Source organism: Protomyctophum bolini (genome assembly GCF_963924005.1).
Source record: "Protomyctophum bolini genome assembly, chromosome: 15".
Taxonomy (NCBI): domain Eukaryota; kingdom Metazoa; phylum Chordata; class Actinopteri; order Myctophiformes; family Myctophidae; genus Protomyctophum; species Protomyctophum bolini.
In genome coordinates this window covers 9,649,016-9,662,986 of record NC_137876.1, presented here as the reverse complement: position 1 = coordinate 9,662,986, position 13,971 = coordinate 9,649,016, and the positions used below count along the sequence as shown (strand labels likewise).

At 42.4% G+C, this 13,971-nt stretch overlaps 1 protein-coding gene across 2 annotated transcripts in view; it reads right to left on the bottom strand.

Annotated features, from left to right (window-relative positions):
* LOC308329620 (latent-transforming growth factor beta-binding protein 2-like) overlaps window positions 1-13,971 on the bottom strand; it is a 125,284-nt gene that overhangs the window by 85,560 nt on the left and 25,753 nt on the right. The gene's annotated exons all lie outside the window — the stretch shown is intronic.

Genomic DNA, 13,971 nt, shown 5'->3' with positions numbered 1-13,971 from the left:
TCTTTCAAAACCACACTCAAAACCCACCTCTTCAGGGCAGCCTTTCCAAGCTGAGGCCGATGTCCCCTCAGCCCTGGCTTAGCCTTATATCATTTTTAATCTACAGTAGCACTTCTCTTTTTATCCTTTTTTTTTCTTAATAAAGTTGGTTCCTTTTTCATAAAGTGAATTTGGGTACTAAATCTGCACCATTATTACTATTACTATTATTATTATTATTATTATTATTACAACCTACGTATCTACAGTAATCCACTATAATGAATGAGTTAGTGATTTGGAAAACATTATGGAACATTGCTGACACACCCACATCAGAAACACCACATCCACTATTACGCTCACGATACTTGGGAACCGATGTGCTGATGGAATATCTCATTATAGGTGGTAACCTTCAGAAATGTTCTGGTGTAATGCGTTGAGAGCTTAGATTGTTTATTTTTGCTGCGCAACACCATTGTACGACAAAAGGCTTAAGTGGTTAACCACCATCAGACCAGAAGCAAGAAGTCCCTTCAGGTTCAATGACATTTTACAAATATTCACAATCCACAAATACAAAACAAATGTAATGTATATTTGACCTTTTTGATAAGATTTGGTATAACGAACAGAGTATACTATGTAATGTAGTATTCATAGGACTATCATAAAGTGTTTTGCAGTACCATATGGTACAATCCCCACAATGCCACTATTCACTAGCAATGATTGTCATTTAATGATAGTCACCTGCTATTTAATTACAGTCACCCACAGTACACTATTGTTTTCCATGTACATAATGCAATAATGTAAGGCAATCAGCACGTATAGTACCAAGGAGTGAGACGCATTACACAATAGGAATAATTTGCAAACAACTGGTAAGAAGAACTTATGAGGTGTTTGAACCAAAAGTTTCTTTCCGAAAACCAGGGCAAAATCTGGGTCTTCTTACAAGGCCAAATAAGTATAAGGCCAAACATGAGTGAGCAATTACATCGCAGTCTTGGATTGATAGCATCTCGAGTCATTATGACTTGGCTAATTTGGCTCCTGGCAGAATATTTTCCCCTTGTGAAAATCTGGGTGGGTGTGTAAGAGGGTTTATCGCATCGGCCATAGAGACTGGATTAAATCATGTTCGCTCTGTCTGGCTTGGCTGGTCTTCCAGGAATCCTGCTAGTAGCAGCCAGGCCTTGGGTGCAATGAATTACAATGGGGTTAGATTGAACAAGCAAGCTTCGTTGAACTCTCTCAATGCTATGGGCCTTTATCTGTCCCCGGGGATGAGGCTCAGATCAGAGCAACAACTGGGTCCTTAGGCAGTATGGAGAGCAGCAGCAAACGTTTGTCAGAATTTTATTTTGGACACGGAATTGCTAGACAGAGAAATGATGAGATGAAGATTCACTTAATTTTCTAGGCATAAATTCACCCAGTGTCTGAATGAAAATTGCGCTTCACAAAACCTGACTCTAACGAGGTCTGCAGATGCTCCAAGTTCACTATTATGTATCAATATTACTGTCCACTTAATCGCAGGCCAAAAGCTGTGAAATAAACAGTTGATTTCTTTTCATCTACGGGGGGCCAGGAGGAGGTGAAACCCCTGCCAACTTGTGTATTTCCACCTCAGTGCTTGCAGAATGGAGAATGGAGCTATGCAGTAGCCCAGTGAGCCGTGGTTCTGGATGGAAGCAAAGTGGTTACTGTGGTTCAGGGACCAGAATCAAAATGCCTGGAGACATGGTGAACTGAGAGAGGGAGGGAGAGAGAGAGAGAGAGAGAGAGAGAGAGAGAGAGAGAGAGAGAGAGATTTAATACTCTCCAGTTTATTGTAGTCAGTCGGATCATTCGGCATCATTAGAAAATTGCGACGAGACAGGTCAGCAGGAGAGGTAGTACAGTATGAGTTGCTGCCTCAAGGTATGTCTTCCCATGGTCAGGGTCAGAATGTCACTTTCTACAGTAAAAGCCAAACAGGTGTTTCAATAAGAGAAGTTATCAAGAGAATATTTGACACGAGCCCCGTGAAAGCTGTTCGAAAGGCAATAAAAAAAAAGCAGAAGTGAAGAAAGCAAAGAAAAAAGAATTGACTTTCGACATCTGGAAATGGGAAGAGTTGACGAGAATCTTTGTCTGTGGGAGGGCTGGTACAGTATGTCAGATGTGTGCATATCCACGTTCTGAGCAGCAAAGCTGTAGGATAGATGTGATCACTGTGGACCGGCTTGACATTTAACATTGACTTGCTGGTATTGGAGTTGGAGCTACAGGTCTCATCCACTGCCTGCATGGGCCTATGGGGACCCTGCCTCCTGACCTCCAAATGGATAAACTGGTCCAACAATGAGCCATAACGCTAATTCATGTTTTCAACACCACTCTCTATCACTGGAACACAGCCTGATTGATGCTACCTCCCATCTGCTATAGGCTTCGGAATTGGAGACTGCGGTGCATTCTGGGAGAGGCTCCATCTCTCTCAATAACTGTTTTTTTTCCGTCCCTCCAACAGCTGCAGGACTGGTTGATGAGTAGCATTTGGCCAGGGACCCTCAGCCCGCCAGCGCTGAGGCAGAGAGAGCATGTTTCTGATGGGGCATTAGAGAGTTTGGCTGGGAGGGAGCGAGAGAGACATATCTGTCCCACGCTGAGTTCTCTATGGTCCTTTGTTCCCTCTGGCCTAGCAGGAAGCCAGGCACTCGTGGGACTTGCTTGGCTCGATGTTTGCAGAGGGGAACCAACCAACTCTGATTCCTGGTCTGGCCCGGTCAATATCACATCATTTTAAGGGTCTTCCCATCTAGGAAAACTTGTGTTTAACCACATCCCCCCCCCCCCAGAAAATACAATAAAATAAAATAAAATAAAATAAACAATTGCAATGTGAGCTTGTAGATTATTTTAGTTTTTCATCATACTATGAAGTATATATTGCTTAAGTTTATAGTAGTATACAAAAAATGTTCAATAAGATATTGAATTATGTATACTGTATGTAACACAGATAAATTAATTAATTTATATAAAGACTAATTTATCTCTCTCTTCGGGAGAGTATTTCAGTTTTATTCTAAAACAGCCTTTAATGGCTGGCATGGCCAGATATGGCTTTTGAGACGTACAGTATTGAAGTAATTCAACTGGTAAAATAAAGATTAAATTAAAAAAGGTCTTATATGACAAAGATATCACGTTGACTTTTGTTTTGTTGTTGTTCTGGAAGTCAGAGTTCAGCTGAGGACAAGGTCACCTCCCGAGCTGACTCTGCACTCTGCCGTGTTGACGTTCAATAATCCAGCGTTAGCAGATCGACACAGTGTCCTCCCCCGTCTAACCCACGGCAGAGGATGTCCAACCATGTTCCGGAAAGACCCCGTCCTTTCAAATCACAAGTGAAAGTGCTCACTGGGGACCAGGGTCAGGACCAAAGGTCAAGTTTGTAGCATCAGCATTTAAGCCAAACGCGCCTGTCCGCCGCAAGCACTGATCCCGTCAGCCAGTGGCCTCGCCGGCCTGGATCTCGTTAGCCTGGACCTCGTTAGCCTGACCCTGTCAGCCTGACCTCGTTCAAGTTCATTACCGCCGTGCTCACACCGGGGGAAGCAGATCACAGTCCAACACGTGGTCATGTGGTTACAGAGTAAAACCCACCCAGTGCTAAAGGGATACTTCGCTGAGATCAATGTAAATTCCATTGTTTTGATATGAGAAGAATCAGAGGATCAATAATATAGAAAATAATATAGAAAGAAATACCCTATGCCTTCTGTATCTCTGCAAAATATCCTGAAAAATCCCACTTCGGGCCGAGCTTACCAGCACTCCACTTGCCTCCACACTTCCACAGACTATTCACAAGTACTCTGCCAAGGTTTTAGGCTTATTATCCTGCCCTCAATGTCCTCACATATTGTACAGTAAATATAAAACGCATTATTCAGGCACATTTCAACCACCTCTTTTGCCCAATAGGACCACTCTACGCAATATCATTTTTCCCCGTGGCGCTAGAGCGAGACCCCGCGCCGCGCACCTATGGTAACATCATTCTACAGGCCACAGGTTTCTGCATTACACCATTTTCTTTTTCAGAAAAGCCGCAGGCTTCTAGTTGATAGAATACAGTATGTAGACAGGAAATAGGGAGAGACGGGGAGTTACACGCAGCAATGGTCGTCGGGATCGGGACTCAAACCTGCGACACACTGTCAAGCTGCACTGAAGCTTATATGTGCCTAGACCAATAGGTCAGTGGTCCTAGCCACATACACCTATGTTATTAATCTCCACACAACAATGGGAAATCTGCAATGTTTCCCTTTAAATTAATCTTGAGAATGAAATTACCAATGGCAATGGATAAATTAACTCTGAGGATTTTACTGAGTATTTCTGAACGAGATAGAACTGTATAGGAGAGTGCCTTCTACTCTACTTCAGACCTTCTGTCCTCTCCCCTCTCCCAGTTGCTGGCTTCTATTATTTTGGCAGAACAGTGAGACAAGAGGACAACTCTGGACACTTCCTGTTTGATTAGAATAGCAGACTGCCAGGTGTTACAGTATGGAGAGTTTCCCCCAGGCATGGTAGCTATTTAACATTCTTAGTTTTCAGAACACACATAGCGGCTACTATATTGTATTACGAGATCTAAAGCTACTGTGGGATTTAAAGCTTATTTATTTGCCTCTCACAGAGTTAGGAAGAATGTTTTAACATTGCTAGATTGTACATTCCTCATTTATCCAGTGTAGATTTACTTTACATATTATTTACCCATACCACTGGGGATGAATTGTTCACGAACAGGTTGACTACAGTACATCTAGATTCTAGACTATACTTTCCTGTTAAGCTCCACCATGTTTAAGTGCAGATGGCCAGGCAAGACCATTTAATTATCTTTCTTGTTAAGATATTTCTAATCCCTGTACGTTGCTACCCGTTTACTCCTTTCTTATTCGTCTTTTTTTTACTCTTCAAGTTTACATAATTATGTGAATCTATCTGCTTCTATCTGTCCTGTGTTTCATAATGTGGCGCTGCTATGGCAACTGTCTCTCACAGGGTCAATAAAGGTCTTTTTAACCTAACTCTTTTTAAAACATTTTCAGTGCTTAAGTTACAAACAGTACCTCAAAGTATACTCGTGAGCATTACTACCATTACTAATAAAACATTACATTTCTATACGCATCGACGAGCCGGCAGGTGGTGAGGTCACCTAGAGTATTTTGACAGCGGTTTCCTTCATTGCTGGTGGTGTGGTTTGTCTGGAGATCCACGATTAACATGAAGAACTCCCGCGGTGACCACAGTTTCCTCTGAGAAGCGGCTGTGTGGGTCAGTCCAAAGCCTTGAGTCAACAAGCCACCAAACCACCGGGAGTATTAGTCACCAGGCAAACCCTGGAGCCAGCATGAGCCAAACAGTTACGGCAGTGAAAGGCATATGTATCATCCGTTTAAGGGTCATTATGTTACGTGTTCCTGGGTGGCTTTTCTTCGACACCTCAATACATCACTGTGTATGACTGACTTATGTAATCAGGCTCCACCTAATTGCCTACATGGCTGCAGATCATATGGAAAAAACTCTGAAGGCCTAAATCCTGACTGTTCTGACAAATGGTTACTTTCTAACATTCTGTTTTTACTGCGTGGTTCCTAGTGGCCGAGCCGTCTAGAACTGGGTCTGTCTGTGAGTCTGTCCATGTATCTGTCCCCGGGTCAATCTCCGAAACGGCTATAGCAATCGATGACAAGGTTTCTTGCACATGCTGCCACTGGTGAAATGTCTCATGTATTTTATATATTCAACTTTACTTTTAAAATGAAAGGCAATGCTGGGTAAATTGGACAGAGATTTGAGTCTGAGATCAACATGAAGTCTGAGACGCACATACAGTACAGTCACACCGTTATTGAATTATGGGCTCTATTGTCCTATAAGTTTCTATACCTACTATTTGGGAATTTAGCATGGTGCAAATCCTGTGCAAAAGTTGCATTCTTCCGACACCATAGCCTACACATCCCTAAAACACCTGCAGCGCTACCTGTCACATTATGCATAGGGGTGGTTTGGGCGTTACATTAATAAAACCAATCACCGTGCCAAATGCCATTACCTTTAAGAGAAGGCATGTTCAAGCCGTTATCCCCAGTGCAAGCAATCAAGCAGCGCAGCAGATGCTCTGAGCCTTTGATTAGACAGCGGTCTGTTATTGAGCTCATTGGTCATTCATTATCCAGAACACACACACACACACACACACACACACACACACACACACACACAGACACACACAGCAGCGAATCTTGTCCTCATGCAAATCTGTACACATTGGGTCCTATGTTGCGTCAGGGGCACTTTTTCCTTAATTTGGGTATTTAGTATTGTGTACATTCATTTAAATCCATTAAATATTTGCTGCGCAATGATGGGGTGATGAAACTGAACGAGTAAATCATGCACAATGCGAACAAAGTTACAAATCTAATAACTAAAAAAACAAAACAAACTTTGACTAGAGTCTAGACAATTAAACACAATGAGCACAAGGAATTGACACTGCTGATTATGGGAAAAATTACAATCACAGAGATTTGTGGAGAATTAAGACAGAACAAGACCTCTGAGCTGTGAATGTTGTGCAACATAATATTTATACGTCAAGCCGAGGCAGCTCCAACTCAGGTCTCACCGTCTCAGGAGCGCATTCTTTCATCTAACGGATTCGCATTACGGGTGGTTTGAAGAGGCACGTTCCGTTGTCCTAAACCTTGTGTGTATAATTTAGCAAATATAGAGAAAGTGCATCAACACGCCTACAGACACACCTCCACCTGCAAATATAGAAGTCGGCAAAAATGAATAGTGGGTTGTGTGGCCGCAAGATAACGTTTACGCATAGTGGAAGCTCCTAAAAGCGTAATTCACGGAAAGTGTTCAATACTTGCAGGTAAGGTATGGGATACGATAGAGCCCATTATATCTGAAATCTACGGCTACGATTGGCTTCCAAAGCAAATCGCGGGAGTGGCCTGTTTTGCAACTAAATGCCACAAATCATGAACGCAGCGCCCAATTGCCGTGAACTTGCACGCCCGCTTACAGTAGAAGGAAAAACTTTTCAAATCAGCTTCATGGCTGCTCTACGACTCTTGAACCTTAGGTCGTAGTAGTAGTAGTAGTAGTAGTATAAGTAGTAGTAGTATAAGTATCTGGTATAAAAGTTCACTTATATAACTATTATCAATGGTTATATTATAGCAGGACAAGGCATTGGATGTGTTGTACATTTATGGTCCAATTCAAGACAGACAGTAAAGTAGAATATATGAATTGCATCCTGTACAGGTGTCCAATAATCAATGCAACTGTGCCGGACTCTTCACATGTTTGATTGTGTAACGGTGAAGGCCAGAGAGAAATGACCTGGGGCGTGTCAGTCTATGCTGCACACACATCCTGTTCTGCCTGTTTTGTTTCCTCTGAAGGACTGCTGTCTGAGAGACTGAGAGAGAGAGAGAGAGAGAGAGAGAGAGAGAGAGAGAGAGAGAGAGAGAGAGAGAGAGAGAGAGAGAGAGAGAGAGAGAGAGAGAGAGAGAGAGAGTTCTAGGGCCATGAGGAAGCAGTGAACGCATCCTCAAATGCCTTATCACAGTTCCACTGGCCTTGACCGTCATGAAGGTGGCTGACAGCCTGGCTGTGGCCACCAGGATTGGTTGCTGGCACGGATGATCCCTTCACTCCTACTGAGCAATAGTCCCCACAGGAAAGTCTGGGTTACAGTGAGAAGTGTAGAGTAATTGCCAGCTGCATATCATGAGATGCATCTATTATGAATTTTAATAGGAGTGGCTCAGAGACAAGGCTGCTGTCAGGTGGCCAGACCGTTGGAGGTCTCTGTGCTGCTGACAAGGTGAAGGGGCCGGAGAAAGGATGGTGGTGAGTGGGGTTAGTGGGGGGGGGATGGAGGAATACAGGGGAGTCAGAACAACAGTTCTCAGGCCCCAGAGCCAAGATAATTTGTGGTTGCACAGGAAGATCCTGAGTGTTCATTTAACTCTTGAGGGTGTAAAAATGCTCATACGTTTTGTCCATCTATGTTTTAGGATCTGGCCGCCATTCATACAGTGAATGTGCTATCAGTTCAAGTTTTCGATAGTGTGCCCTATTCTTCTTTCCCTTTTTCTTAATTTACTTTTAATGAAAAAGTACATAAAAGAATAACACAAAATCATTTCAGATGAGGGTGTGTGGAGTTGGACTACTATATACATTTGGTAGGAACTTGACATGAAAACGTTTGAGAACCGACCACTGCTTTAGAATAACATTCTCCCCCTCTGTAGGAGCTGACTGCGGCTGACCTCTGTGAGGCCAGAGTTCCTTCAGACTAGCATTTGATTGAGTCACACAACTGGACTGGTCATCAGGAAAGCTGTTCCAACACAATGTCTGGACAACAGGTTGGTGGGCTGACAGCCAGCCCTAAATCCAGATAAACCCTTGTTATTATAGTGCAGCTATTATACTTATATACTGAAAAACTAAAGAATATTCGGATTCAAACTGTCATGGTATTGTATGATTATCAATTAAAACACAGTGTGTGCTATGTTAAAGGAATATTGAGTGTATGGGCATCCAAAATAACCCAGTTTCCAGGCTTTCTGCTGTGAGATTTCCTGGGTCAAGTTCTTTGAGCAGTACTCGATTAACCTCGCCTCACCAGGCTTTCCACCGCCTCGGAGGAAAGCCTGGTCTCTGTTTCAAAAGTCCGTATGATCCGGGCTGGGGCCGGATGATGTGGTTACGTCATGTTGTAGTATTGTTTTGTAGTCGCCAGACAGGATGAACAGGCGGCGACAACTTCCTTTTCCCTCTCAATAAAAGCTCTCGCTTACGAGAGCTTTTATTGCTTTTATTCAAACAGGAAGCAACAAACAGCTTCCTGTTTGTTATAGGCAAACCATTGCCTACAACATGACGTAAGCATATCATCCGGCTCCATCCCGGATCATATACCGAAATGAAATGGTGCCCAGGCTAGTACTCGATTAGTTCTACAAGTTTGGGTTATTGATTCATTGACTATTACTTCTGATAGCTCCATATTACAATGTCTGTATGTTTGTCAATTTTCACTGCTTAGTGCTTTCCTGGGGAATGCAAGGTATATGAAATGGAGGTCACCGACGTCATTTTAGCTATCACGCAATTCCAGACGGCAGATTCGTCGCACCATAGGACCCAAACTACACCAGGAACTTGGAAGTTCGGCAGAATGCACTGGAGTCAATGAGAGCTCAGTGACTAGCTCATGAACAAAAACTATTTCTGAATAACTGAGATCTTTTGTAAAGTAATCGCTTCTGGAAAATAACAGAAGACATATAAAACATTATTGTCTGCTGTGTTGCTTTTCGATGTGTACACTGTGTCATTTTATAGAGGTATCTAAAAAGCAGAAAGTATGTTTCTGAACGTGCCAAGTATCGCGAGACTGTCCACCGTTTCCTGTCTGGCAGCCAATTGAGCCAAATCTTATACTCCAGAAACATAAACGATACCTGTTGCTGCTTGAATTTCAATGTGCACTCTGTGCACATTGAAAAGCAAGCGATTAGAAAACAAACTGTGATACGTATGTCTTCTTTTATATTCCGGAAACGATTATATGACACAGGTCTCAATGGTTCATAAATAATGTTTGTTATGAGCTGGTCAAGCTTGCTCCATTCACTGCTTTGTATTCATGTAACTTCCGGTGCCACGGTGCAGCACAGTCATGTGACGTGACTTCCTTCTCTAAGCTTCCTTGGGGGAATAATGTAACCACAAAGAGGAAACAGAAACTGTTAATTAAACTAGTTCCGGCTTATCCAAAGAAATCTGTGACCTCATATCAGTCAAGCCTACATCCCAAAGGAAAGTGCTGCTAGCCATCAATGAAATGTTATCACAGCCATTCACCTGCTGGTAACTATCAAGACTACAAAGTCTCTACAAAGGCTAGTTAGGACCCACTTTATTCCATCCGTGCAATAACCGCAGAGATGGTATGGAAGCAAACATGTATCCTCTTAACACTTTAAGCCGGGCTTTAAATTAATATATCCAAACTACCTAGGCTGCCAGGATTGTTTAAATACTTTTGGAGCATACGCCGAAGTATTTGCAGCTTTGATCCATGAAAATCCGCCTGAAAATAGTTCCATGGGTTGTTGTTGAAGAGAAAAATATGCCACCATCGCATTGCGAAACAACAACAAGCAGCGAGAGCTGCTGTAGTCCAGTCAAAACCACCGTTCACTTGCATTGAACTCATTTTCCCAGAAGCCCTTGCAGCCCAGCGCACGGGTCGATTTCCGGCCTCGTCACCAGGTCCGTGACAAAGCCGCAGTTTCTTTTTTAATTATAAAAAAGGCGAATTAAACACATAAAACATATAGAGGATTTAGCGCATTAAGCAGCATAAAACCATGGATTAAATAGCGTGGAACACGTATTATGCAGATAAACTGAGTGACCAGACCACAACATTTCTTCTTCCTGTTCAATGACTAATCGGAAAAGCCTGTAGCACATGATGCGCCTCTGGCGCATTTGCTACTGTAAATTCAATTTTCTTTTGAGAATTCTGCACCTGCTTTCTAGGGATCTTTGACAGAGAGTCTCCCCTCCTGAATATACAGTACTGTTGACTACAAACTCCCTCAGGCAGTATGCTTTCCCCATCTGCTGCCGACACGGTCCACATGGTCTGATTTCATTATGTTGGACCAGTCCATGCTGTGAACAGGAAGGCCAAGTGTCAGGTCTGGACAACAGGGTGGTGGGTTGACAGCAAGCCAGACAGACAACTCCTCAATCCTTTACGTCTCCAATCTCCTCTGTCTGCACAAATTACACTCATTATCTCTCTTTCTGTTATTCTCGTTTTTTCTTCCCTTGTTACCTTATTCTCTGTTACCTCCCTCTGTCTCTTTGCCTATTTCTTGTTATCGGTGTAACTCAACTGGCATTTGAAGTGGAGTCAGTAATATACAGTAGTTGGGTAATGGAGTGAATGATCTGGTAAGCTCAGGCACCTCTCCTCTTTGCTCCTCTCCTTACTAATGTAGGCTTGGCGCTGGTCTACTCTCTCATATTGTGCGCTCCTCTCTCTCACGCTGACTTCGAATTGCTCTTGCTTTTCTGGGCCGGGCAATAGCCACAGCCTGATATATGAGACCGAGACTTTGCACCCATCACTGCTCCGGAGTGTGTTCCACACCTCCAATCTCTTTCTAGACCCAGAGATTGGAGAGCATTCACAGCCGGGCTGGGGGCTTTAATGTGCATTACACAAACACTTTAGTAGTGCACTCGACTAAATGTTTCTAAATATGGCGTCTAATACCTTTCAACGTTTTGGACAGCTTTTGTGTCATCTTTGGCTATTTCTGAAGGATATTTGGGTCTGCTTGGCTACATTTATAAATAATTGGATTAGTTGGAGCAGCGTGTTCAAGGGGGAAATGGCTCATCCTCGGCTTAACAACACCTGCTGAAAGCACTTAGTCAGCTCCATTAGAACCCAGAGAGATCCAAATGTTCACGGTAGAGGCATGCGAGACTCAGGAAGACAGTTAAGTCTGCCTCTTGTAATGTCAAACCTGCAGCTTCTGACAGTCTCCGCTTCTCTGTGACTCATGCCACAGAGTCAATAACACAAGGAAAACATATGCACAGCAACTGTGCACTTCTGATACAGGGGCCTTGTGTTGATTAGAAGCTAGTAAGATTAGTGACTCCAATGTCACTCATGCTTGGTAAAAAATAAAATAAAATAAATAAAATAAATCTTAATTTATTGAGCCATCTGCCAGACCATTTAGTAGAATTCCTTTGCACTATAAGAGACATGTGGAGGACTCTGCCAGCATAATTCTATAACACCACCAGGAACAGTGGGTGACATAATGGCGACAGAGACCCTCAGGCCTCAGGATTAGGACGTGGTGAACCATAAATGTCAACTGTAATTGCGAAATGTTGCGGAGATTTTTGTGGGGAGACATTACCCAGATGTGAATGAAAACTGAGAGGTGCCCAACAGTCAGTGCCCGCACAATTTATGGCCCTCCAAATGATGGATTACAAAAGGCATTGGGCCCGTGTCCAAAGCTTAGAACAATTTGACAAGATAAGCCCACAGCCGACAGCCCTATGCAACAATCCATCATCATTTTTCCAGTAACAAAACAATTACTCTTTTTCATCCTTCTTGATTGTAGGCCCGGATTGAGCCATGATAAAAACCTCATTTGCCAAAAACAAATCAAGACAGAAACTTTTCGCAGTAAGCAAGTTGAAGGAAGAAAAAAAAGATGCTGCAAAGTTCCCTATAGTATCATTTCCAGTGAGATTGGGACAGAAATAGAACCGTGTCCCGGGGCCAAGAAGTATGAGCCATGCAACTGTCTGATTAGTAGACTTCGGAGAATGTGCTGAATATGTAAAAACAAAAAAAAAAGACCTTGACAGAGCAGTTGTTACACCTACATTGGTAGACTGTTGTTTAAATGAGTCAAGCAAGAAACTGAAATGTTTATACAGTAGTGAAGCTCAAGAAAAGCATATTCCTTCAAACAAGCTCTCTATTTTCATAGCAAATAACAGGAGTTAATACCGCTGTCTGGCAAATCAAATTTTGTCTCCCTACGTTTTTACATCGGTGGAATCACGGTTTCTAAAGCATGACATCTTAACCTCCCAAGTAGTGAATGAACAGTATAGCCCTGGTCTGCAAAGATGAAGAACATGCTCTGTTTGTGTGTTTAGCTTATTTTCTTTGCAGCCCCATAAGGATTTAACATAACATATGGTCCTAGTCATTGGGTTTGATTTAATACAATGATAAACACAACAACCAATGCAAAGCATTATAATGAGCTACTGTGCAGTGAATGTAAATCATACAATTTCTTATTGTTTAGTTGGCTTATACAAAGCCGTTAATAGTGATAAAAATGAGCATAAATCTTTCCAACATACTGCAAGCCCACTTTCAATATCTGATTTGAATTATTTCTCGAAAAACGAAATTGTTGTCTTTCTGGAGAAATGAGAACTCTTGAGTCATATAAATCATATTTCATATGCACATGAAAAGTAGCTCTACTCGCAAACACCAGACATTGTATCAGAGCCTGGGTTTAGCCGAATTTTTTTTTTCTAAGGATTATAGTTATACTTATTTGCACGCGGGTGTCGCATATCGAAAATAGCTGATCTACAAGCTCACAACGTGTTGCAGAGCGACGTGTTGTGTGCTTGTACATTAACAACTTTTGGTGCACAATATCCACGCACAACTAAGTATAAATCAGGCATAATCTTCTGAATGAAGACATAATATCACTTTGCAATGACATCAGGCCAAAAGCATTTCATAATTGTCTACGGCTGCCATGCCTGCATGTCCGTGTGCCATCATAGATCAAACAGAATGGCAGTATAAATCCAGTCTGAGACATTCTGCTCATATTAAAACCTCTCAGTCGTCAGTGATATAGCATGCCTACATCGTTTTTTTATTATTGTTCAAAGGCAGCGGCAGAGCTTTCCGCACTGCATGGAATCCAAGCCAAGGGAATTCAACCAGCACCCTATTATTCAGCCATTTAGAATTCTCCAAAATAGAAAATCTACAGGCAGCTTTTTTCAGTCACACAACACCATTGTGTGACGAGTACACATTTCATTCATAGTCATACCCACTTCCATTCGTACCATTAATAAGGGAAGCAGTAGCTGTTTCTGTTTCAGGGGTGGGGTGGGTGGGTGGGAGGATGGTTGTAGTTCAATCTGCTGTTAAGTTTAGGATCTTAAGTTGTGACTATGTACTGTATGTATTTGTCTATTCTTGTTTTTGGTATGTTTACTGTGTTTTTGGAGCTTTCTTTACCTGCTGTAACATGA